Source organism: Thermobia domestica, chromosome 5 (genome assembly GCF_964235325.1).
Source record: "Thermobia domestica chromosome 5, izTheDome1.hap1.1, whole genome shotgun sequence".
Classification (NCBI taxonomy): Eukaryota; Metazoa; Arthropoda; class Insecta; order Zygentoma; family Lepismatidae; genus Thermobia; species Thermobia domestica.
The window spans coordinates 295,302,243-295,328,339 of NC_137458.1; the positions used below are offsets into that span (position 1 = coordinate 295,302,243).

At 32.3% G+C, this 26,097-nt stretch overlaps 1 protein-coding gene across 1 annotated transcript in view; it reads left to right on the forward strand.

Moving 5' to 3' along the window:
* LOC145686713 (protein vein-like) overlaps window positions 1-11,233 on the forward strand; it is a 469,807-nt gene extending 458,574 nt beyond the window's left edge. Inside the window, exon 7 of the mRNA XM_081760292.1 lies at window positions 6,186-11,233. The gene's annotated coding sequence lies outside the window, so the exon portion shown is untranslated. The remainder of the gene's footprint in view (window positions 1-6,185) is intronic.
* Window positions 11,234-26,097: the final 14,864 nt, after the last annotated feature.

A 26,097-nucleotide genomic window follows, 5' to 3' on the forward strand; every position in this document is an offset into this window, starting at 1 on the left:
GGGCTGTTAAAAAATGTTGTGGCCCCTGATTCAAAAACTAATTATTGACCAAGATCGCAATCTTTTGATCCATTCTTTCATTCCTAAAATTGTTGTTACATACATAATTCATTCCATCAATATTCTACCAGAAGTTCGCTTAATTCCGAAAACCAGCTCACTCTTTCAAAGTGCATGTGATATACGATTACCATTGTTATTAGCCAAGTCTAAATAAACTTTTTCCTATTTAAGAAATGTTCGTACTTTTACAGTTGAAAAAAAAATACTACTGAAAATGAGCACGTTTTTAGATGTAATTGTCTTCTGAGGCGAGAATTTTACATTCACTAAGTGTGCAGTGTCATCACCTTCATGGTACCAACAAGTCTAGTCTGGCCAAGAAGAAACAGCATTACTCTGTCGGAAAGTTTGCCAAGCAAGAAATCTTGCCAAGCATTTTGTACTGACACTTGAAGCCTTCGTGGACTTTGGCCAAACCTATATCAGCTTCTCAAATATGTTAGGGTCATTTTTCAATAACTTCCTGTAACAGGTTTACCATTTTATGTACCACTTTCTGTCATGATTCATACAGTTGATTTTGGGACTTGCTCTCGTGGCTGTTGCTCTTCCGTTAGCCAAGATACCCCATCCTCATGAGCACTCGTTATTACGGTGTTACTGCTTTCCTGGAACTGTCATCTCTATGTATCATCTTCATATAAACAAAGTACTTGTTGCTAGAAGGATAGGCTAAGCAACGGACACTTTGAGGCACGAAAAATAATGTGCTTGCATCCAAGCCTGTTAGCGAAATGCACAGGAAGCAAGAGCTTAAGAAATCCACAAAATTCCAAGAGGAAACGGATGATTTGATGTAAAGCCAACAACTTGTACCCCCGATGTTGGCTATGAGACTCTCTAAAATGCAATTGAATAAGATATATGGTCAAAAATATGAAAACACATGTAACAGATTATGAAATGTGAAGTTCAAAAATTGCATTTCATACAACTGTCTTAACTATCTTATATAAATGAATATAGTTTATAGATCTATATATATGAATACATAAACTACTTCATCAATATGGAATGTTAAGGTAAAGTAGAAGAATAACTCAAAATCAAATTCCTTTATTAAAGAGAGTGAGGTTCAGCAAAGGCTGCTCTGATATCTAATTCTTGTCAGTACGAAAATAATAAGATAAAAACGAAAGAAATGGATGAGGAGGAAAGATACAACACTAGCAGGCTTCAGTGTTTCTGGGAAATAATGCTTTTGGTTTGGACTAGATTATCCATATGGACATTCTAACGTTGGAAAACAATATTGCAATAAGAAAACATAACCTTATATTTATTGCTTTTACACTTTCTACACGAAGGAAACCTCTTCCTATAGTGCTAATTCTTTCCTTAATCTCTTTATTATTATTATTATTATTATTATTATTATTATTATTATTATTATTATTATTATTAGTAGTAGTAGTAGTAGTAGTAGTAGTAGTAGTAGTAGTAGTAGTACTTGTTATTTATATGTTCTTAATTTCTCGCCAAAATGTAAATTAGACTAATTAGATTTGGTGATTAATTACATGCATTTTGATATAGAATATATCAACTGACTACCAACTTTAAGAAACTACTATAGTAAATATTAATATTAACATTATAAGCCAATAGGAAGTATGAAATACTACGAGTATATAGGATGCAAGTATATTAACAAGATCCAAATTTATACCTATAGTACTTAGAAATTCAATGCACTACAGGTTTGATTTTTCTCTTTGCATACCGCACTTTCTATTTATTCACTAATTCTGTAATTATCCTTATTAAATAACAAAATACTCAGTAATGTGTTCAATTTATATTGTTGGATCAAAAGATACCATATATTTCAATCAAACATTTTCTTGTGCGCCTTATATCTGGAGAACTATATATAATGTAGCCAAACCCAAACTATCACTAATTCAGTATGATGTGCTTATTCCGTACAAAATACGAAAACTCGATTTAGGGGTAGTTCAAAACTGTGTCCCCTCATCAAAAAACTATATTGGCGAAGATCGCAATCTTTTAATACATTTTTTTGATCATTCCTAAAATTCTTGTTTTATTATTATTATTATTATTATTATTATTATTATTATTATTATTATTATTATTATTATTATTATTATTATTATTATTATTATTATTATTATTATTATTATTATTATTATTATTATTATTATTATTATTATGTCGAAGGCGTGTATGCTAACCGCTTAGCCATGAAGGAGTTCTCATCAGAGAGAGCCATCTCCATTCATCTACAGAGTAAAACCATCTAACATTAAACAAAAAAGAAAAAGGACATTTACTGAAACATACCAATAAATATTTAAGAGACAAATAACACCTTACATCTATGTATTTTTTTTCTTTTAACAAAAAACTGTTTCAAGGTTTTTCTCACCTTTCTCTCAATGTGGCTTCTTTGGCTACGCTGCTAAACGTGTGACATATTGGTGGGAAATTTTTCACCTGTAAAATACTTTATCTCGAATAAAATATGTTTTAAACTGAAAAATCATCGGCAGTTCTGTGCACACTACGAAGTTCAGAAGATCAAAGAATGGTAGAGAGAATTTACATTGATTTTCATGTTAAAATATATGTCTCAGCAATATGTCATATTTAGCAGTGTAGCCAAGGAAGGCACACTGATAAAGAGATGAGAAAAGCCCTGAAATAGTTTGTGTTAAAAAAGAATACTACGAGAGTGTAAGGTAAGATCTCTTTTTCTTTTAAGTATTAATTGTCTATCTCATAGCATCGTCAGTAAATATTACCTACGACTAGTTTTCAAATTCTTCATCCTGCACTATTAGCTTGCTGCTTCATAACACAAATACTGGCTCGAGATGTTTAAATAAACCATAAGATTACTTTAAATTAGTTAACAACGTATTTACGAAGTCTATTTAAATTTAACAGTACTATTATAGTGAATATTCGGTTAACTGATAAGATAAAATGAAAAGTTAAAAAAAAGAAACTAACGAAATTATACCAAGTTAATGAACTATATTTATCTCGGAAGTTACGTTTTCAATGAAAAACAGAGACAGTGCAAGTTTGGTGTCCAAAAATTATACACACAGAAAATGATCTCTTCACTCAATTTTGAATATGAATGTTCATGTGATGTTATGTAATCATATTTATTTATTTTGTATTTAATTTACTTTTCTCTATTTTTAATCCTAAAGTGAATGTGAAATAGGAAATAAAAGCAAGGATAGGAATGGCGAAAGAAGCCTTTAGGAGGAAGAAGAGTCTTTTTTGTGGGACCTTGAATAAAGAGTTGAGAAAAAGACTCATAAAATGTTTCGTGTGGAGTGTTGTACTGTATGGGGCGGAAACGTAGACATTACGCAAAGGTGACGAAAATCGACTGGAAGCCTTCGAAATGTGGGTGTGAAGAAGAATGGAAAGAATTAGTTGGGTCGAGAGAAAAACGAATGAGAGAGTGTTAGAAATGGTGGGTGAGAAAAGAACACTTTTAGATATTGTTAAGAAGAGGAAGAGAAACTGGTTGGGACATTGCCTAAGAAGAGACTGTATCATGAGGGACGTGCTAGAGGGTATGGAGGCAGGAAAGAGAGGGGGGCGAAGGAGACTACAATTAATGGATGATATAAAAACAGAGAGATCATACGTGAAGACGAAGAAGTTAGCGGAGGACCGTGGAGCATGGAAGCTTCTCAGCTTCTGCAAGTGACCTGCCAGTAAAGGCAGAATACCTATGATGATGATGATGATTTTTAACCCTATACCTAGTACTTATATTATTGAGTATGAAATATTATCAAGTAAATGGGACCAACCTTGCAAGATGTCAAGACCAAAAGTTTGATTCTTTTACGTGCATTATGAATTATGGCATTTGCTTTCAACTGAAAATTATATAATATATGTAATATTTAAAATAAATTTATTTCTATAGACATATTCACGTGGGAGACACGAAAATAAAATAATCTTACCATTTCCGATTCGCAAAGAATTTGAAAGGTGTTACACAAAGATTTTTTTTTTAATCAAAAGATCCAATATATTTCAGGCAAAAATTTTCGGCATATATTCCAAAGTTGGGCGTCCGCTTTCGTCAAGTTTTTTCACTGTTATCTCCTTTCCACACTTTCTGCAATTTGTTATTAGGTTAATTAATCCGTGCTCTTCACAAACTTTTAAAAGATTTTGCTCGTTATCAATGTATTCCTTCACAAATGTTAAAACTGCTAGTTCATTGCCCTTGTACATTCGCCATGTTGGTAACATAAATGCTAGCTTCTTTCCCACAATGCAACTGTTCGGTTACCTTGCGCCAAGTAGTTCCCTCCGCTCGCCATATAGTCCCATGTTTATAACCGCTTATATATAACAAATAAACATATTTTTCGAGACTCTTATATATTATCAAGCACACAAACTATCAAATTATCCATATATTTCCTGTAAATTTTAAAAATTTCGCTGGAAACGGACGCCCAACTTTGGAATTTAACCCAAATTTTCTTGTAGGCCTTATATCTGGAGAACTACATATAGTGTAGCCAAATCCAAACTATCACTTAACCCTGTATAATGTACTTATTCTGTAAAAAAAAAAAAAAAAAAAAATCAGTTAACTCAGTATGATGTGCTTATTCCCTAGAAAATAAGAAAACTCGATTTAGGGGCCGTTCAAAAATTTTGTGGCCCCTGATCCAGAAACTAGTTATTGGTCAAGCTCGCAATCTTTTGAACCATTTTTTGGATCATTCCTAAAATTCTTGTTTTCTTTCTTTTTTCAGGTGTAACAGTATATCTATTATATTCTTACTAAACCAAAATTTTGATTTCTAGTCACACCATCCTAAGGAATATTACAAATTTTTTATTCGTATTCAGATAAAAACATTACAAATTTAAAAAATTTATTACAAACTACAAATATATATGTTTCTTTCTTATTTTTCTCAGAAAAATGTAAGCATCTAATCACCGAAAATAGAGAAATGAAACTTGTACAAATAGTTATTATCATTGGAACTAAAACAACATAATATATTTATATTAAAGAACTATTGTTTATTATTCATTCGTAACAGTGAAGCTATAAGTGTTGAACTCACTTTTTCCTTCATATATTTTGGAATTTTGGTCTCTGTAGACTCTTTCTTCCCCTTTCTCACAAATTTTTGGTAAACGAAAAACATGAAGATTTGGACTTTGTAGCTAACTAGTACTTAATTGCCTGTGAATTATTACGTCGCAAACTCGCTGTCAAAGCATGTGGTAATGAATAATATCTCAGAAGAATGTGGGACTTGACTTTCTCTCGCTTTTCAGCGACCAATGACATTTCGGGACGTTTCAGACGGAAACAAGTTTCAAATGGTTACTTCGTGATTAAGTAAATGATTACATCGTTCACAGACGTGCATTATATCTACATATGTCCTATATCAATTGAATATCGATGTTACTTTATTATTAATTTTTGTGTGTATATCAGCGTGAGCTAGATATAAATTTGATAATAAGTAACAGAATACCGATACTTTTCCCTGTGTGGTGTAAATATTCAGAATAACATCATCCAAGAATCTCTGAAACAACAACAACAACAACAACAACAACAACAACAACAACAAAGTAGACACGAAAACCGTTGAGCTTATGCGCGTTCTATTTCTCCAATTTTCAAGTGTATGATAAAATAGTCTTCCATTGATATCTACAAAGCTTAAATTTGGTATTATTCTAAATGTTCCCGTTATTTTGAAAACCGTTAAGACATACGCTAACGCTACGTCATACTGCACATACATATGTATTCTAATATCTTTGGAAGTTCATCGTGTTTTGTTATAAGAATGGCTACAGAAAACCATCTTTTGAACACGATTTTTTTTAAAATGTTCCTAGAACAAATTACAATTTAATGTGCTGTAAAAATGACTATGGTAAGATAATGAAAACAAAAGAGCTTTGCAATTTGAGTAAAAATATTAGTGTTAAGAAAATTAAATGGACTTTTTTTTTAATGAGATTTTCTTCAAGTATAGTAAATGTTTCTTTTGCTTGAAGTCATCTAACAAAATGAACAATCTTATTACTTTAGATTAACTAAGAACTATGTTACTATCTTATTCCAGATAATGATCTCTGGATAACATAAAATGGGCTGAAGGATGAAGAATCATGTTGGAAATGTATTATAATTCCTAAAGCAGCAGGAGTATCGTATTTTTACTACAAAGCCAAAGCTCAGTGCGTTGTCATCTTTACTGGGCGTCATTTTCTTAGAAGAGACAGCTGCCGCCTCAGTCAGTATGGGAGATGCAAAAAATGACGAACAAAGTTGGCATTGTTTTTCGAGATGCCTGCGAGGGAAAAGAAAATGTGTGATTTTCTGGACTATGAGGGAAGAAATGTAGAAATAAACGAACGGATAGTTTGCAGTGCAAGAAGTCGACCAGTTTTTTTTTTTTTTTTTTTTTTTTTTTTTTTTTTTTTTTTTTTTTTTTTTTTTTGTGTTCGCATTGAAGATGTACGTATAATTTTGTTCTCGTTGACGTTCGAGTGGGAAAAAATATCTTTAGAACAAGAACGTTTCATAGGAAAGAAGCAGAGACGAAAAAATTTGTCACGCTTTAAATTATAAATAAAAGAAAAAGCCAAAAATAAACAAAAAATGAATGAAATTATTTCATGTTGTCTTAGTGAAAGTTTTTATTATAGTGTAAACTATAGAGAAGTATGTTCATGGGAATGAACTAGATTTGAAACTAAGAACAAATCAAAAGAAGTGCCTGCAGCAGTAAAAGTGATACTTAAAAAAAAAAAAAAAAAGAAAGAAAACAGAGAACATTTGGATTGTTTTGTGGCAATCAGTATTGGATTGCTACGATTATTCTTGAAACTTGTACTATAGCGTTTGTATAGTGTGGACGTTAATATGATACGCAAGGATTGTTGAAATAATTATTTAAAGAGAAAAAAACAATATAAGAAAAAAAAGGCTTTACAAGAACAAAACATACCAAAGACGTAATTTAAGGTGATAGTTCCAGAACTATTATGCAGAGAAAAGTAATTCTCTGACTTGTACAAACTCAAAAGTCAGAAAATGATAGCTTCTTTGTTATTTTTTTTTTAAAGCGACTACTTCTTGTTCTGTGTTGGTGCAAATGTTTTTTTAGGGGAGCTAAGTTGAAACTTTCAAAAAATATACAAATAGGAACGTGAAGCAAGATGCTGGTTTGTAAGATGTCTTTTTTTCTTTTAGAAGAAAAAAAAATGAAAGGAAATGTTCTCTTTGATTGGATTTCTTACGCAAGTTTTTCTTCTGGGCCAGAGGTAAGGAATGAGTTTTAGTATTAGAAAACTTCGAGCAGTGAATGTGTATCTGCAAGAAGTCAGTGAGGTAATGAAAATATATATTTAAAAAAAATGTGCAATTGTAATATTATTTACAAAGAAAGAAAGAAAAAATGTTTGTAGAAAATTTCATAAGAAAGTTTTCGTGTACGAATCCGTTTATGTATTGCTTTCAACCTTATTTAAGTCAGCTTCATATGTATTCCATGAATGCAAACTCATCCCGCCTAATGTCCGTTCATTTTCATCGCTCTTTGCATTAAGAAAAACAAATTACATACATACATAATACATTATATGCATAAATACACATACATAAATATATATATATAGATAGATAGATATATTTTCGCATTTAAGTGCTTTAATAAATGAATGTGTCATAAGCCTAAGTTCCTCTCCAACAGTGAAGATACACTGCGATTTTTTTCTGTTGGATGTAAATATTTTTGTGCAAGTGTTCAATATGATGTATATTTTACAAGTTGCTCCGTTAAACATTACAGTATTCTATAATCAAACTGAAATAATATATTAGGAGATGTGGCTATTTTTACAAGCAGTGTGTGTACATATACATATAAAATTAGTGTAAAGTAGATTATTGAATGTTGTGAACTAGAGAGTTCGAAAAAAAAAATCACGTTTCTCTATTCAAGGACAGTTGGGTGTTCCTATTAAAGATGCAAGTTGTACCTCATATTTCGCTAGCATTGCGTGAAACTTTTTTTTTCTTTTTTTAAAATTAAGATTATTTAAGAAAACGAACAGGTTTTATTTTCTACTGAAAGTATTTCTTAGTGACTTGATGAGACAATATTTCTTTGCTATCTGCTTCAACTTCCGCAAAATGCTGTTTCCTGTTCCATTATTTATAGACTTGTATGTCATAATGTTAAAAGTAGCACTAGTTCTTAGTGTTGTTAGTGAAATATTGTTTCTAGAGAACAGAATTAAATGTCATATTTATTGTTTACTATTTAAAACAAAAATAAATAAATCATTCATAACTTTCTCCTGTGAATCTGTTGTTTAATACAAAGAAAATATGTGTAATGTATCCTTAGACGCGTCACTGAATATGTAAATTTCTAAAGGCTAAACCGAACCAAATTTGTTATTAAGTGTGTAATTATATTTCTTTAACAAAATATAACTGAACTTTTTTTTTTGCAACGTTGATAATAAAAATCTTAATGTTATTTTTTACCTTTTTCCAAAAACTGATGTCTGGAAATAGTTAATTTTATCCTTTAAAATATACCTTATGTGTTTGGATAAGGTATTTAAGAACAATTTATGATTGGTGAAATTTTTAAAAAATAATAATAATAATAATTCTTCGGATTAATTTAAAATAATGTATTTTAATAAAATTATGGACAAAAGATAAATATTTGTTATATTATTTTATTTCTGGTGCTTTTTTTGTGAAGTTATTTAAGGTGACCTAAATTAATTTTGCTGAAGATGTTCCTACGGAAATAGGCCTTTTAAAATCAAAATGTGTGCCAGTTTTTATTATTTTAATATATGTTTGTATATGTATAGGAAGCATCCAGATAAAATTCATATTACTAATTAAATCTGTATACTTTTAAGAAAGAAAGAGGGCATTTTCTATCTTCTGATTCATGTTCTTTCATAATATCTTGTTTGTTTGTTTGTTTGTATTGTTTTGTTTTGTTCAATATGGTGAATGTTGGTATTATACTCTTGGGTGCTGGATTGTGAAGCATTTTGGTCTGTGATCAGACCACCTTAAAGAGACTGGTTAGCAAGTTATCGAAAATTCCAATTTTGTCAAATATAAAAATGAAACATGGAGGCTAGGAATAGTGCCAAGTATTGTCTTATTGTACACAAAGTGTTTCATATTTAAGTAATGAACCAAAAACAGCTTTATTGCACTCATCCCTGTTACTTGGATGCGTGTTTATATAGAGATTCTCTCTTGCTAATTCCCTGTAATTTAATATGAGGGAAAATACAGAAAAAGCGTTACACATACATCTATGTTTTATAGATGACTCTGCCTATACGTATATATACAGGTTAGAAGCAAAATGGTGCACAAGTATATTCCGTGAAGGTAATGTATGTGTCAATTATAGCGCGTTCTTTGAAATTTTATTAAAAACTGAGATTTCCAAATTTTCAAGAAAGCATGCCTCTAGAATTGTTTCTTCAAGACCAAAAGCAGAAACTACTACCCGTACAATCTGTTGGCACTGAAATCAGAAATCATCATTCGCAATTGGTCTTCTGTAAGAGAATTTGGTGCCTCCTTTCTTGTCTAGAAAATTGCGTTACTCAAAACAATACCCATCAAGATTTTTTTGAATCAAAAGATTCAATATATTTCAATAATTTTTTTTTATGTAGGCCTTATATCTGGAGAACTACATACACTGTAGCCAAACCTAAACTATTAGTTAATTCAGTATGATGTGCTTATTCTGTAGAAGATACGAAAACTTGATTTAGAGACCGTTCAAAAATTTTGTGGCTCCTGATCCAAAAACTAATTATTGACCAAGGTCGCAATCTTTTGATCCATTTTTTTCCTAAAATTCTTTTTGTTTAAGCAGATGGAAACTTAGGGTTATAACTGCCTTAATTTATCGTTGATTCGACATAGATGTGTGGGATATTTTAATTTTTTAAAAAACAAATCTGGAGAGAAAAAATAAATCAGAACCCTTAGCGTCAAAACAACGAAACTCGAAAGAATGCATCTTGAGTGCGACTTTCTTTCCTTATTTTTGTCACATTATACCTTCTGTTCATTATTTTGTATCTACCCTGTATGTATATTTTATGAAAATATTTGGTGCATTTATTGGGAACAACTATGATGTATGGATTTTAGGTATGAATGAATGAGATATGGACAGTACTGTATGTTATTTCATATAATTTATATTTCATCATCATTACCATTTCAAGAATATTTCACATTAATAGTTAGATTCATTTAGAACACTTGCTCTATTTCTTAAGGAAACGAAAAGAAGGTTTTGCGGTAAATTTATTAATTAAAACAGAATATCCTCTATAATATACATTTCTCTTCTTCTCTTTGAATCTTCTTCTCTAATTGTACATACATTGATCGAAAATATTTTTCCTATGTATATGACAAATGATTTTACATCAGAATTGTATGAAAAATGTTAATATTATACATATAATAGGAAAATGTTCAACTTTCTTCTGAAACAAAGAAAAAACAAATATGATGAATAATGTATGTTACCAATATTTTGATGTTGATTCAAAATTTTGGTTTAAAAAAATAAATATTTCATTATTAGTCATTTACTAAGTAATTAAATTTTAAGAAATTGTATAAATTGATATTCATATAAGAATGTATATCTCCAAGTCCGCTTTCTGTGTGAAAGTGAAAGGATTTTGGCTGGTACCTGAGAATTAAAAAAATATTTTCTACCATATGAAAAATTATTGAAAGACAAAACCAATTTAGTCTCCTTTATACGGCAAAAAGATGAAATCAATTTTTGATAATGATAATAAATTGATTATCTTTCTCTGTCTGTTGTTCAGATTTTTTTTATAAAACGATAAAAGTGTACTCGTGCAAAAACTTATTTATTAAAAGATTATATTGGGAAAAAATGCACACAAAAAAATTGCCATTCTAACTAGAGCCAGCCAAACAGTGAATCAACAAGACTGACTAAGTCACTTTAGCTATAAGAGTGGTAGTATTGGTTCAACATTATGTACTTACGTACTTTATATTTGTTCAAAATACTTATAAATACAACTGTCAAATTAATAAAAAAATATCAATGAATGGAGGAATTTTTATTTGATGACAATTCATTTTATCAAAAATTTTGTACTAAAAAAGGAAAAAGTTTTTAAAAACTTCTGATTTTCAATTATCACTCTACAGTCATATTGAAAAGAAAGAAAAATTGACCATCTGTTTTAAAAGGCTATCTTTTCTCAATTATATGTGGGGCAAATAGTTTAACGGTGTCATCTGTGTCATCTTTGTACAAGGGGCATACTGAAAGTCGTGAGCATCATTTTTTCACAACCGTAATCTTTATTTGTAAGTGAAACCTCTTTATTTGTAAGTGTAAGAGAAATACATAATCTCAATCTACAGACCTCTCTCTTATTTTTCCACATAATCCGTTTTCTGCACACATTTTCTCCATCGTTCTGCAAGTTTGAAAATACCCTTGCGATAGAATTCCGTTTCAGCTGCCCGTAGACACTGACGCACTGCTTGCCGAATATCCTCCAGTGTCTCGTAGCGATGGCCTCGTATCTGTTCCTTCACAAAACCGAAAAGATGGTAGTCGGAGGGTGCCATGTCGGTGCTGTAGGGAGAATGTGGAAGTGTTTCCCACCTAAATCTGATCTGCTCCATAGTGGCACGTGCAGTATGCGAACGCGCATTATCGTGTTGAAATATGATCTTCTTTTCAGAATGTTTATCACGCAAGGCACCACGGAGCTTCAAAAGTGTCTGGATGTAGCGGGCAGAATTTATGGTTTGTCCAGGCTCAAGAAAATCAACCAAAATGCAACCCTGTGCATCCCAGAAGACGCTCCCCATAACTTTCCCTACCGATTGCACTGTCTTCGCTGGCGAAGTCAACTGGTGCCATTCCATGCTCTGTCGTTTTGTTTCAGGTTCATAATGATGGAACCAGCTTTCATCTCCAGTCACAATACTTGTCAAAAAGTAATCATCTTCATGTCGAAATCTCTGAAGAAGGGTTTAGGCAATGGTTAGTCTCTGACGTTTGTAGTCCAAGGTTAATAAGCGTGGGACCCAACGGGCACAAACTTTCCGATAACCTAAGCTGTGAATCATTTCTTTCACCGCACTATATCCAATACCAAGTTTTGCAGCGATTTCATTCACAGTGATACGCCTCTCTCTCCTAATCAGCTCATCAATCCTTAACTTGTTGCATTCCGTGGAGCTTGCTGCGAGGCTTATCTTCGATATTCGTGTTTCCATCCTTAAAATGTTTCACCCACCTCCTAACACTGTTGGCACCCATGCACACATCTCCATAGGCAGGCTGCAGTCTGCGGTGAATTTCAGAAGCAGATTGGTCGTCTTTAACAAGGAATTCAATCACAGCATACTGTCGAAACGAAACAATCCTGCCTGTGGTCACGTGCTAGCAACAGGCAGTGTCAACGTCTGGAAAGAAAGAAAGAAAGGTCTGTAGATTGAGACGATATACTTTGTTTTACTTACAGGTAACGATTATGGTTGTGAAAACGTGTTGCTCACGACTTTCAGTATGCTTCTCGTATTTTAGTTCATTTACTTATAAGAAGACTTTGTTCTGTTTTCTTTGAAATGAACTTGAATCTTATTAGGTTGATTTTACTGATTTAAAGAAGAAATCAGTAGAGCCACACCTTTATAATTCCAACTTATCTCAAAGAAAACAACAATGGAAAAGATTATTGTTGAATAAGCTATACCATTGGTTCTCAACCTAATTGCTATCACGACTCACATTTTATCACATCCTCTTGCCAGCGACCCCCTTATAGCTTCTGGTTTGTCCCTAATAAACTTGTGTAGGATTTTCAATCTATCTATTGCGGAAATCTCAAGATATCCTTCTATTTCTATAGTTTCTATAATAGTAGAATACATTTCTTGTACATAGTAGATACGGTAAGAATGGATTAAAACTAAATTTGATCAGTTCATTCATATTACAAATATCGAATCCGATCCGTCATATTGTTTCAAAATAGAGGCTGTTAGAAAAAATTTAAAACTTCATTACTCCCTTAATTTTGGCTCATATGATAAAAAATAAAGTGATTTCTAATTTTGGTTAAAAAAAACTTGGACAGTTGTTTAAAAAGTTATTGAGTGTTTTAATTTTCGAGATGCCACCACTTTGAGTAATATCCGGTATTAGGTTCTAATTATATTTATCTCTTCCGCCTGACTTCGCGACCCCAGGTTGAGAAACCCTGATCAATAGAGGTCAATGGGCTAAAAATAAAAATTGGAGTATGCACCCAACACAGTTAATATAAAGATTTTCAATGAGCTAAGATTTACTTTTTTTTTTATTATTTAATTCTACTGATAGGTAACAAAAAAGAACTTTCTCAAAAGAAGCAGATGACAAGGATTTTTTTTTAAAATATGACTGTAACTTTTCACATGTGAAAATATTCTGAAACTATTAGTGGAAGATAGAGGCAGATCTCAAGTTGGCAGAAGTTTACTGCTGTCGTTGCATTTGCAAATATATTTATTTATGTATTCCAACAGAAAAGTGTTTCTACAATTACTAGAGGTCAATTAACAGTACATTATAAAATATATTCTTTTATATTAACAACGTATATACCTAGTACAACATAGATTAATTTCTCTTTGGTTCTACAAATAGGCAACATTTACACTTTCGTCTCTGTACGTATTCACATATGCTCAAATGCCTACATATCCATATATACTTCCAATCACATATGATGAAAGAAGGGAGCAAAATTCTTCTGAAAGATAATATGTTTGGAATTACCCATTCTTGCTATGATTTCTTAAATTTTTGCTGTCTTCTTCATTTTCCTCTAATAAAAGCAGGGCCGGCTCTACCATATATGCAACACGTGCCTTTGTACGAAGCGGCAAATTTCGAACAGTGGCAAAATCTGTCATAACTATATTATTTAAAATAAATATTTCTTGTTGGAAACAAACTTCATGATGATAGTAGTTAAATTTACTAAGCTGACTTTCTATTTGAATACTACATTCATAAATCATGTTTAGGTCGCATTAGTTTGACATCACATGGACAGTGCTAAAGCAAATCCCAGCATGAATTGTTTGATTGTTGTCAAATATAAGAACTCAATTCTCGAACAGTAGCGAACACTTGTTCCATTTAGTTAGTTATCACAGTTTTCATATGGAAACTAGTCTTATCTTTGTCACAAACAAGTTCCTTAACACTGAAGTTGGAAACAATTTTTTAAAAGATTTTTTTTTTAAATGACGTAGAAGGAAAATCAAGAAATAAAGATAAAAGAGATAGTTGCACTGGAATTGCAAACTGGTATATTGAGATTGAAGCTCGATTTTGAATCTATAAAAAGAACTACCATCTTTCCTTTGCAGTGTGTTCGCTCATTAACATAATAGATTATTATTTAAAGGAAAAACAGACACAACGAGATAGTATTTCTAGTGTTTCGGACTTTCTGAGTGAGAGTGCTCTTTTCCTCCCCTTCGTTGTTCATGATGGGGTATGTGTACTTAAAATCGTGGCTTTTAAGATTTGTTCTTTCTGAAGAAGCGGGGGGTGGGGGTGAAAATGATACCGTTGCACGGGGCAGCAAATTGCCTATGGCCGGCTCTAAAAAAAAAAAAAAAAAAAAAAAAAAATGATTATTACTACTGACCTGAAATACTTCCAAAATCACTTAGAAAGAAGGAATATCATAAACTTGTAATTATGATGCGTGTAAAACTAAAAATAATACTACGAAGTTGAGAAAGTGTAGTTTATCACGTAAAGAAAAATCCAAACACAAAATAAATATATCAATACATGTCTTTATAGTATCAGTTAGTGGTATTAAATTGCTCATATTGCCAACGTATTGTTTAAATTAAACTTACGCAGTTGATGGTCCTCATTTTGCATTTTTTTTTTTTTTTTTTTGATACTACGTTGATCGGCTTACATCCATCATAACAAATTTTTATTTATATTTTAATGATGAGAGTAGTGTTGTTTCGTTATATAATACCAAATCATATATTGATTCATAATTGGTATTATTGCACTGCCATTTCCCGAGCAACAACATAACAGTAATGTTAACAAAAAAATTGGTTAGTTACCAATAAATCCTCCCGTGGGGAAACTAGACACTCTCCACACGTTTCGGAACACCAAGCAAGTTTCGTCTTCAGTGGTAATGTAACAAACATAAAAATGGATGTGAGAAAAAAGGTATAGAAAAAAGAATACATACCACAGAATGAATAAATATAACGTAAAAGATGCTAAAAACACCACGAGCAGAGTACAGTGCGAAAGAATTAGATGAGTTGAAGGAAGCGCGATGTCTATCTTACGTCACTATTGCCAGATCCAAAATATATATCAAAGGTAGGTAATCAGATTCTATCAATGTTGCCAAAATCCAAATTTAAAGAAGTTTATATTTATGAATAATGAATGATTCTTTAATCTACCATTGTTTCTTTATTTTACCTGAACCTATCATATTAACCTGTTTTATGTGTATGTTGTTTCAAGTGAAGCACCAATCCCGACATGCTCTCTTCTTGTGACTTTTTTGATTGTCTAATATGTTCTTTTATTCGGGTGTTAATATCTATCTGTATATGAGGAGTCACATTCGCATTGAGCACGATAAATACCTGACCTATTTAGTGGATCAACAAAATAACTTTCAAATCCGGTAAGATGTTTTTCTAAACTTTTCGGGGAGATACAGGAAGCAGATATGTCATGCTTTGCAAGAATATATATATATATATATATATATATATATATATATATATATATATATATATATATTTAAATTGTGGAAAGTAACATGGAAATTCCTATCCATGTTTTTACTTCTTCGGGAATAACTGTTTTAAAGGCTTGCACCGATCTGCGTATTTGATTAAACCACTTTTGTAAGGTACTCAATTTTTACCCCATTTTTTGATCTATTTGATATAAACTATCAGAATTTGATATAAACTGAGATAACAGTAATATTAGTTCACCCTGCTCATTTCCACAAGTCTTTATCACAGAGAATTTTGTTTTCTGCCCTTCTATCATATTGAAGTTACCACCACACACTTTACTGTATTTTTAATTTCATTTCTCGTTTGAAATTTCGATCCGTGAAAATTTCTATTTCAGATGATCAAGTGTTTAGGTTCAAAGGATCACGGTGAAACAGCAGCGTGACAAATAGGTAATTTACTCACTTTGCGTATGTATCACGGAGCTAGAAGAGACTGAGTAACCGATGAAATAAACAAAGGGGTTATCCGGTTGCAATGATGTGAGGGAGTTTGTGGGAAACAACTGAAATTTAGCTCAAATGTAGAAGAAACTATGTAGATTCTATATTCCAAAAGCAAATTGTCTTAAAACGAATGGAACATTGTCAAAAAGCACAAAACATTGAAATTAATGTTAATGGAAAATCAATGAAAAACAAATAATTCATACACTTATCTCAAAAACCTAAAGAGGGAGATGGCTGGAAATAAGCTTAAATATAGAAGAAACTATTTAGATTCTACTATATTCCAAAAGCAAATTGTCCTAAAGTGGATGGAACATAGTCAAAAAGCACGAAACATTAACACTTAAGTCAATAAAAAAATCAATGAAAAACAAATAATTCCTCCACTTATCTCAAAAGCCTAAAGAGGGAGATGGCTGGAAATAAGCTTAAATATAGAAGATACTATTTAGATTCTATTATATTCCAAAAGCAAATTGTCCTAAAGTGGATGGAACATATTCAAAAAGCACGAAACATTAACACTTAAGTCAATAAAAAAATCAATGAAAAACAAATAATTCCTCCACTTATCTCAAAAGCCTAAAGAGGGAGATGGCTGGAAATAAGCTTAAATATAGAAGATACTATTTAGATTCTATTATATTCCAAAAGCAAATTGTCCTAAAGTGGATGGAACATATTCAAAAAGCACGAAACATTAACACTTAAGTCAATAAAAAAATCAATGAAAAACAAATAATTCCTCCACTTATCTCAAAAGCCTAAAGAGGGAGATGGCTGGAAATAAGCTTAAATATAGAAGAAACTATTTAGATTCTACTATATTCCAAAAGCAAATTGTCCTAAAGTGGATGGAACACAGTCAAAAAGCACGAAACATTAACACTTAAGTCAATGGAAAATCAATGAAAAACAAATAATTCCTCCACTTATCTCAAAAACCTAAAGAGGGAGATGGCTGGAAATAAGCTTAAATATAGAAGATACTATTTGGATTCTATTATATTCCAAAAGCAAATTGTCCTAAAGTGGATGGAACATAGTCAAAAAGCACGAAACATTAACACTTAAGTCAATTAAAAAATCAATGAAAAACAAATAATTCATACACTTATCTCAAAAGCCTAAAGAGGGAGATGGCTGGAAATAAGCTTAAATATAGAAGATACTATTTAGATTCTATTATATTCCAAAAGCAAATTGTCCTAAAGTGGATGGAACATAGTCAAAAAGCACGAAACATTAACACTTAAGTCAATGGAAAATCAATGAAAAACAAATAATTTCTCCACTTATTTCAAAAACCTAAAGAGGGAGATGGCTGGAAATAAGCTTAAATATAGAAGATACTATTTAGATTCTATTATATTCCAAAAGCAAATTGTCCTAAAGTGGATGGAACATAGTCAAAAAGCACGAAACATTAACACTTAAGTCAATAAAAAAATCAATGAAAAACAAATAATTCCTCCACTTATCTCAAAAGCCTAAAGAGGGGGATGGCTGGAAATAAGCTTAAATATAGAAGATACTATTTAGATTCTATTATATTCCAAAAGCAAATTGTCCTAAAGTGGATGGAACATAGTCAAAAAGCACGAAACATTAACACTTAAGTCAATAAAAAAATCAATGAAAAACAAATAATTCCTCCACTTATCTCAAAAGCCTAAAGAGGGAGATGGCTGGAAATAAGCTTAAATATAGAAGAAACTATTTAGATTCTATTATATTCCAAAAGCAAATTGTCCTAAAGTGGATGGAACATAGTCAAAAAGCACGAAACATTAACACTTAAGTCAATGGAAAATCAATGAAAAACAAATAATTTCTCCACTTATCTCAAAAACCTAAAGAGGGAGATGGCTGGAAATAAGCTTAAATATAGAAGATACTATTTAGATTCTATTATATTCCAAAAGCAAATTGTCCTAAAGTGGATGGAACATAGTCAAAAAGCACGAAACATTAACACTTAAGTCAATAAAAAAATCAATGAAAAACAAATAATTCCTCCACTTATCTCAAAAGCCTAAAGAGGGAGATGGCTGGAAATAAGCTTAAATATAGAAGAAACTATTTAGATTCTATTATATTCCAAAAGCAAATTGTCCTAAAGTGGATGGAACATAGTCAAAAAGCACGAAACATTAACACTTAAGTCAATAAAAAAATCAATGAAAAACAAATAATTCCTCCACTTATCTCAAAAGCCTAAAGAGGGAGATGGCTGGAAATAAGCTTAAATATAGAAGAAACTATTTAGATTCTATTATATTCCAAAAGCAAATTGTCCTAAAGTGGATGGAACATATTCAAAAAGCACGAAACATTAACACTTAAGTCAATAAAAAAAATCAATGAAAAACAAATAATTCCTCCACTTATCTCAAAAGCCTAAAGAGGGAGATGGCTGGAAATAAGCTTAAATATAGAAGAAACTATTTAGATTCTACTATATTCCAAAAGCAAATTGTCCTAAAGTGGATGGAACATAGTCAAAAAGCACGAAACATTAACACTTAAGTCAATAAAAAAATCAATGAAAAACAAATAATTCCTCCACTTATCTCAAAAACCTAAAGAGGGAGATGGCTGGAAATAAGCTTAAATATAGAAGAAACTATTTAGATTCTATTATATTCCAAAGCAAATTGTCCTAAAGTGGATGGAACATAGTAATAAAATCATGAAACATGAACATTGAAGTCAGTGGAAAATCAATGGAAAAAACCGAAGTCGTCTGCATTTCTCAAAAACTATAATAAGAAGATGGCTAACTGAAAGCTTATTGCAAAGACATAACGAAGAGCTTAAAAACGATGTGTAGCACATAAGATAAATATGGATATAACATTGTCAAAAGACAAATTGTTTGAGTAAAATCAATAATAATGATATAATATAGGCATCTTCTTCGAATTAGCCAGGGCGTCCCACTCGGAGGTTACGTGCTTTTTGACTTAAACTACATCATATCTAAATTTCGATTCTCAAGACTCGATTTAGCACACAACGTGACTTTTGACCTGATCACGTGACACAATCTGGTTGTTTTGGAACACCAGATAGGCCCTTAAACAAGTAGAATCTGTAAACTAAAACCGCTGAGTAACCTACATGTCCGAAGATATTAACTCCTTCCTTTACAATGAAGTGGACACTTGGATTCAAATGATGACTGAAGTGTATCGATACTAGCGCCATTCTGTTTGTGGCGTTTCAATGAGGATTTCACTTAGTTGGTTACTCAGTATCTGCTTCCTGATAGGCTCCTGATCCGCGCTACTCACTGCAGTAATTCACTCATCCCTCGCTAAAAATATTATGGGTATTTTAAGACTCATTTTAAGACCATTATCCACTAATAATAATAATCACTTTATTTCCCTTGTTACAAAGTACTTTGTACGTATCAAATAACTAAATTTTTATTATTTTTCCTTTTTTTTAATAATGAAGAAGTGAACCACAATCACTAAGTTTTCAAAGTGGCTATATGACTAATTGAATATAATGCCTGTGAATAAATAATATCACTAATAAAGTTCAGAAGGCGTTTTTTTTTTTAACCGAATGAAAGAAAAAAAGCGCTTAGCAAAGATAATTCGAAAAAACGCGTCATTTTTCAAGTTGCCGAAAGCTAGAAAATTCAGTTTCTCGAACATCTTGCTTGAAAATTATCGGATCTAGCTTAAATGAATCGATAAATTATTATCAAAATAATAATTATTATAACAATACAAACTTTATATAAATGTAAATATTTTAGAATCGTGAGTACATACACATTACTTTCAAAAGGCAAGCTCAACATCGGTAGCAATATAGCACAGTTACCAATATATAATGATTTTGTATGCCAATTAGTGTGCCAACTTTATTTAATGTAGTTGAAGATTAAAATGTTATTCGAAATAAATCAGTTCTGTCAATGGAAGTAAAGAGCAATTTAGTTTGATTATATAGATGTCATAGTTACGGAGATATCTGTAGATGAGATAAATATGATATTAAAAGAAGTTGATATTAATGTTATGTTAGGGCTAATGTCTTATTGTCGAAAAATCTCTCTAAGTTGCTGTATTAAGGAATACATGTTGTATTTTAAGGTAACTTCGGAAAATAACACCAGTCGGGTAATAACGCCATTTGAAATTTTTACATCCTGCAAGTATGAACAAATGTTTCGTAAGTCGATCATTCACAGTTATGTGGTAAGAAATGGCAATTGTCTTTGTGTGTACAAGAAAGTGACAGGTCAGGCGCCAATTAAAAGAAAAAAAGAGTAGACGTGGTAGACGTATATCAATGGAAAGAGCGCGCAGATTTTCATCGTGTCAAAAAAGAAGTAAAATGAAATGAAATTTTTGTGTTTTAAGTCCCATGGTTATGCTAAAGGAGACGGTGATGATGAGAAATGAATGAAACGGTAGAATGAAGAAAGTGGGAGGAAACGGGAGAACCCCGAGAAAACTTACGGGCACGGTGTTTGTTCACTACAAAGTCCACACGGCGCAAGCTGGGATCGAACTCAGGACCCCAAGCACCGGAGGTGAACGCTCTACCATTGAGTCACCGCGCTCAAAAGAATTAAGTGTCCTGTTTATGCAATGGTAAGTTTTAAATATTACTAAGGGTATACATTAATAGGGTGCTCATTACTTAAGAGTAGGCCATAAATAATATGTCCGTGACTGCTGTTTTAAGTTTAGAATGGATACACTGAAAAAAAATGTCAAGATTTAAAGAGAAAACGAAGATAACATGCTTTCTGTTGGGAACACCATGAAAAGACGGTGGTGTCAATCGTAATACTGGGTGAAACACCCTTATTTCCTGTGGCGACGTAAGTAAGTAAGTGAGAACACTAATTACTCCTGTGAAAACAGTAAGCACTACTTTCACTTACTGACGTACGTCACCAAGGAAATAAGGACGTTTCACCCAGTATTATGATTGACACCACCGTTCTGTCATGGTGTTCCCAACAGAAAGCATATTATCCCCGTTTTTTTCCTTAAATCTAGACTTCGTTTTTCTTTTTTCAGTGTACTCGAAAGACAAGTCAATTGTTTCGAGAAATAACGCCCCCATCGTGTCAAAAAATAACGGCATTCCCTTTAATTGTTAATACTTTTTTTTTTGTGCCACGGGTTACGGAATTCCGCTATCGTAGCGCGAAAGGACCGACCAAAATGGTCAAAAAGGTAATGTCAGGTAAATAACTGTAAGAGTATTGTGTTTATAATGGGCCACATAATTTGTAGTAAAATGATATGACACAACTTGTTCTTGTAAATCCAAATCTAGACAGCAACACTGCTGTGTAGATTTGGGATATGGAAGGCTTAGAAAGATTCATTAGTTTGTTCTAGATGTATACTGTTCTGACAGCTTGCAGCTGCACAGGAATGGGTTGCGAATATGCAAACCTGACCAAGAGAACATATCTGTCACTACCATGGTGTTATTTGAAAATTTTTCTCAGTAAATAATGACATGACAAAGTCCGAATACTCTTTTTCATTCTGAATTATATAGCCCTCGATTTGTTGGGACAGACCGACCACAATGGCATAATGTTTGAGATGTGGAAACCGCTGGTATAAGCTTGTTATACAGGGGTGCCCACAAAGGGGGGCTATGATGCAAACTGCGTCATTGAAATATTTGGAGGGGGTTAAAAATCTATATAAATATGTTTCAGGGGGTGTAAAAATTAACTTAATCGAAAAGATTTTTTTTCATGGAAGAACACCTACGGATAGACAATTGAGGGGGTGCGTCATGGACATAAGGGGGGCACCACTGTGTTATAAATGACAAAATACTGTAATGACATCTAATTATGATGTGGGATGAAGTGAATGACTCTCTGTCATCACTGAAGACTTGCAGCAGAAAGTTGACGAAAACGTGAAAGAGAACAGAAATTTTACGATCTCATCGTTATCTGGTAAGTTTTCTCAAGTTTCAAGAAGTGTACTCTATGAAATTGTGACTCAACGCTTAAATTATCGAAAGTTGTGCTCACAGCTGTGTTGCAGTGGTTGTCAAATCAAGCGGCAGACTTCTATAAGAATGGTATTCAAAAGCTTGTTGTACGATACGAAGCAAGTCTTAATATTAGTGGAAACTACATAGGAAAGTAGGTTAAGGTGCAGGTTTTCATGTAACAATGAATTTGTTACCAAAATATAATTTTTAGATCAAAGGATCCAAGGTATTTCAATCAAAAATTTTCTTGTATGCCTTATATCTGGAGAACTACATACAGTGTAGTCAAACCCAAACTATTAACTCAGTATGATGTGCTTATTCTGTAAAAAATACGAAAACTTGATTTTGGAGCCGTTCAAAAATTTTGTGGCCTCTGATCCAAAAATGTATCAAAAGATCCAATCAAAAATTTTCTTGTACGCCTTATATCTGGAGAACTATATATAGTGTAGCCAAATCCAAAGTATTAACTCAGTATGATGTACTTATTCTGTAAAAAATACGAAAACTCGATTTAGGAGCCGTTCAAAAATTTTGTGGCCCCTGATCCAAAAATGTATCAAAAGATCCAATCAAAAATTTTCTTGTACGCCTTATATCTGGAGAACTATATATAGTGTAGCCAAATCCAAAGTATTAACTCAGTATGATGTACTTATTCTGTAAAAAATACGAAAACTCGATTTAGGAGCCGTTCAAAAATTTTGTGGCCCCTGATCCAAAAATGTATCAAAAGATCCAATCAAAAATTTTCTTGTACGCCTTATATCTGGAGAACTATATATAGTGTAGCCAAATCCAAAGTATTAACTCAGTATGATGTACTTATTCTGTAAAAAATACGAAAACTCGATTTAGGAGCCGTTCAAAAATTTTGTGGCCCCTGATCCAAAAATCTATCAAAAGATCCAATATATTTAAATCAAAAATTTTCTTGTAAGCCTTATATGTGGAGAACTACATACAGTGTAGTCAAACCCAAATTATCAGTTAACTGAGTATGATGTGCTTATTCCCTAGAAAATAAAACTCGATTTAGGGGCCGTTCGTAAATTTTGTGGCCCTGATTCAAAAACTAATTAGGGGGCTATTGGCCAAGATCACAATATTTGATGCATTTTTGGATCATTTCTAAAATTCTTGTTAATGTATATATTTCAAGACGGTACTTACTTAAAAGAAACACGCCTCGTAAGGGTTACATCACTAATAAGACAAAACAGAGATAGCTATATCACTATTGTATTTTCATTATCAAAGAGAATATTACATACAAAGAAACATATCCTCGTCTTAAAATAAAACTCGTTACGACAGAAGTAATCTTAGTGGATTGTTTCCATTGAAATAAGGCAGCGAATATTAGGCGTATTAAGTGTAAAACAACGTATTTCGCACTTCGTTAGCAATTTAAAGAATGCTTACTTGTGACACTGTTGCCTAAACAAATCCAATGACTCAAGTTGTTCGCAACCAGAGAAAGTCTTGACCTGCAGTGATGTACTGTCGGACGAGTGAAGGTCATAAAAGAAGCCAGCTCAGGCCTTTTCCCATTAGCATAACATGTAAACCAAAGCATTCCATGCTGTTTACATGAATCTTCAGTTAGAGGAACGGGCAAGGCACTTGAAAATTGAAAAATTCCACCACCTGGCTTGTCGCCCACCTTATTAATAACGTTTTAAACAACTAGGGAAGGAGTAGACAGCGGTGCACCATATGTAAAGTGTTTTCCTCTTTTTTGCAATGAGTGCCAACAACACCTGATTTGTAGTAGTCAAATGTCCCCTTGCAAGCCTTGCTCTCCCAGATTATTTCTTTTAAGAAACAAAATTCCAAGACTTGCTGTTTGAGCGAATTACGAGACAATGACGACAACCAGAAGAAAGTAAAACAAACTACCAAGCTTCAGATGGAAAATGAAATCAGAGTACCAATTCCAGGTGATATCTATTTTAGTAAAATGATTTTTGGTTTTAACCTCTCAGAGCAATAATGTAAGATTACCATATTTTCAGAGCGTGAAATCGGGACATTTTTTTTCTGAAGCTTCCCAACTAAATGAAAGAAAGTTAAAAAGGACATATGACAATTATTGACAGTTTGGTTTAGCGTGAAAGTTTGGCTACAAGAAGAATGGTTAAAGTGGGCCGGGAGGATGCGACATTTATATCTTAGCAACATTTGGATATTTCTTTTAATTTATTATCATTATTATTAAATTGTGGATTCATCTATCAAACTACTAAAAGAAATCTAGAATTTCCGTTCATTATTGACTCACATCATTGCTTTCGGTAAATTAGCCTGGTTAGCGTTCCACTTATTCTATGAAGTTGCTTTAAGCACTATACAAGATGGAATATGTTTTCAAATTGTTGGCATTTGAGATGGTTACTACTATACCATAACGTTGAGCTTTGTAGTATTTCGAATTCTAACAGTCAAATAACGCTTCCCATCTTGCAGTGCAGAACTGATCAGCGCTGGAAAGAAGTTTCTCCTTTTTATAATTTTTTATTCAATTCTCAGAAGTACTCTTGTCCATATAAAGATCACCACACATGTTTCGGAAGTCCGGAGAGGAATAACTGTATTTCTTTGAGGATTTCCGGAATCTGTGTGGGCGGAAACTGCAATTTTTCCTCTTCTAGGTGGACTGTTCAGGCAGATTTGATCGAAGCGAAATTCGATTCTGAATAACTGTGCAGTTTTTCCTCTTGTAGTTGGACGATTCAGGCCGATTTGATCGAAGCGAGATTCGATTTCTGAACTGTGCAGTTTTAACTGTACATGCTCAGCCGGAACGTTATAAGGATTTTCTCTTCAGCAGGTCGCAACACACATTCCGGAAATTCGGAGAGGAATAATTGCGCAATTCGTTCGAACATATCGTTTCTATATGAAGCTCTTGCTATTGTGAGGTTTTTGTTTTCTATGAACTTTAAAAATTGTAAAAGGCGTAATAAGAAACAGTTGTGCAAGAATTGGCTAACGAAGAAACGTACGCATATCAAACTTCTTTCAAAGCTAAGATTTCCCACCAAAGATTGGCACAACTGTCTGAGAATGAGTGAGGAAACATATTTAAGTCTGTTGTCATTGGTAATACTTTCCAGTTTCCTTGGAGTTTCTTTATAACCAACATAGAGTAATTACCCTATTTTTGTTCTTTGTTTAATGAATACTTTTAGATAGAATAAACCTATGCATGTGCGACAATTTAAATTGCATATATTAAATTTTGTAAGAAAAATAACAATGACGGTGTAAAATACAATAACTATTATTTACGAAAAAATATAGACATCTTCACGTCACAACTTATTCTTTTTTTTAAAAAAAAAAAAAAAAGTCGAGACTAGAACAAAAAAGAAAGGGCTACACCGACTAAATCGGGACATGTGAGCAGCCTTATGCTAATGTTCTGTTTATCTCCAACAATTTCTTAAGGAATAATGGAATATTATTTATTAAAACAGACCACAACTGCTGGAATACCCAATTACGGTAGTTATCTCCCATTAGATTAAACGCTTGTACGGCAGTAAACATAAATACGTATCTATATTAGCTAATCCTAATAGAGTGGACTCTCTCTTAATCGTCCTCTCTTTAACTGCCCGTAGGCTTAAA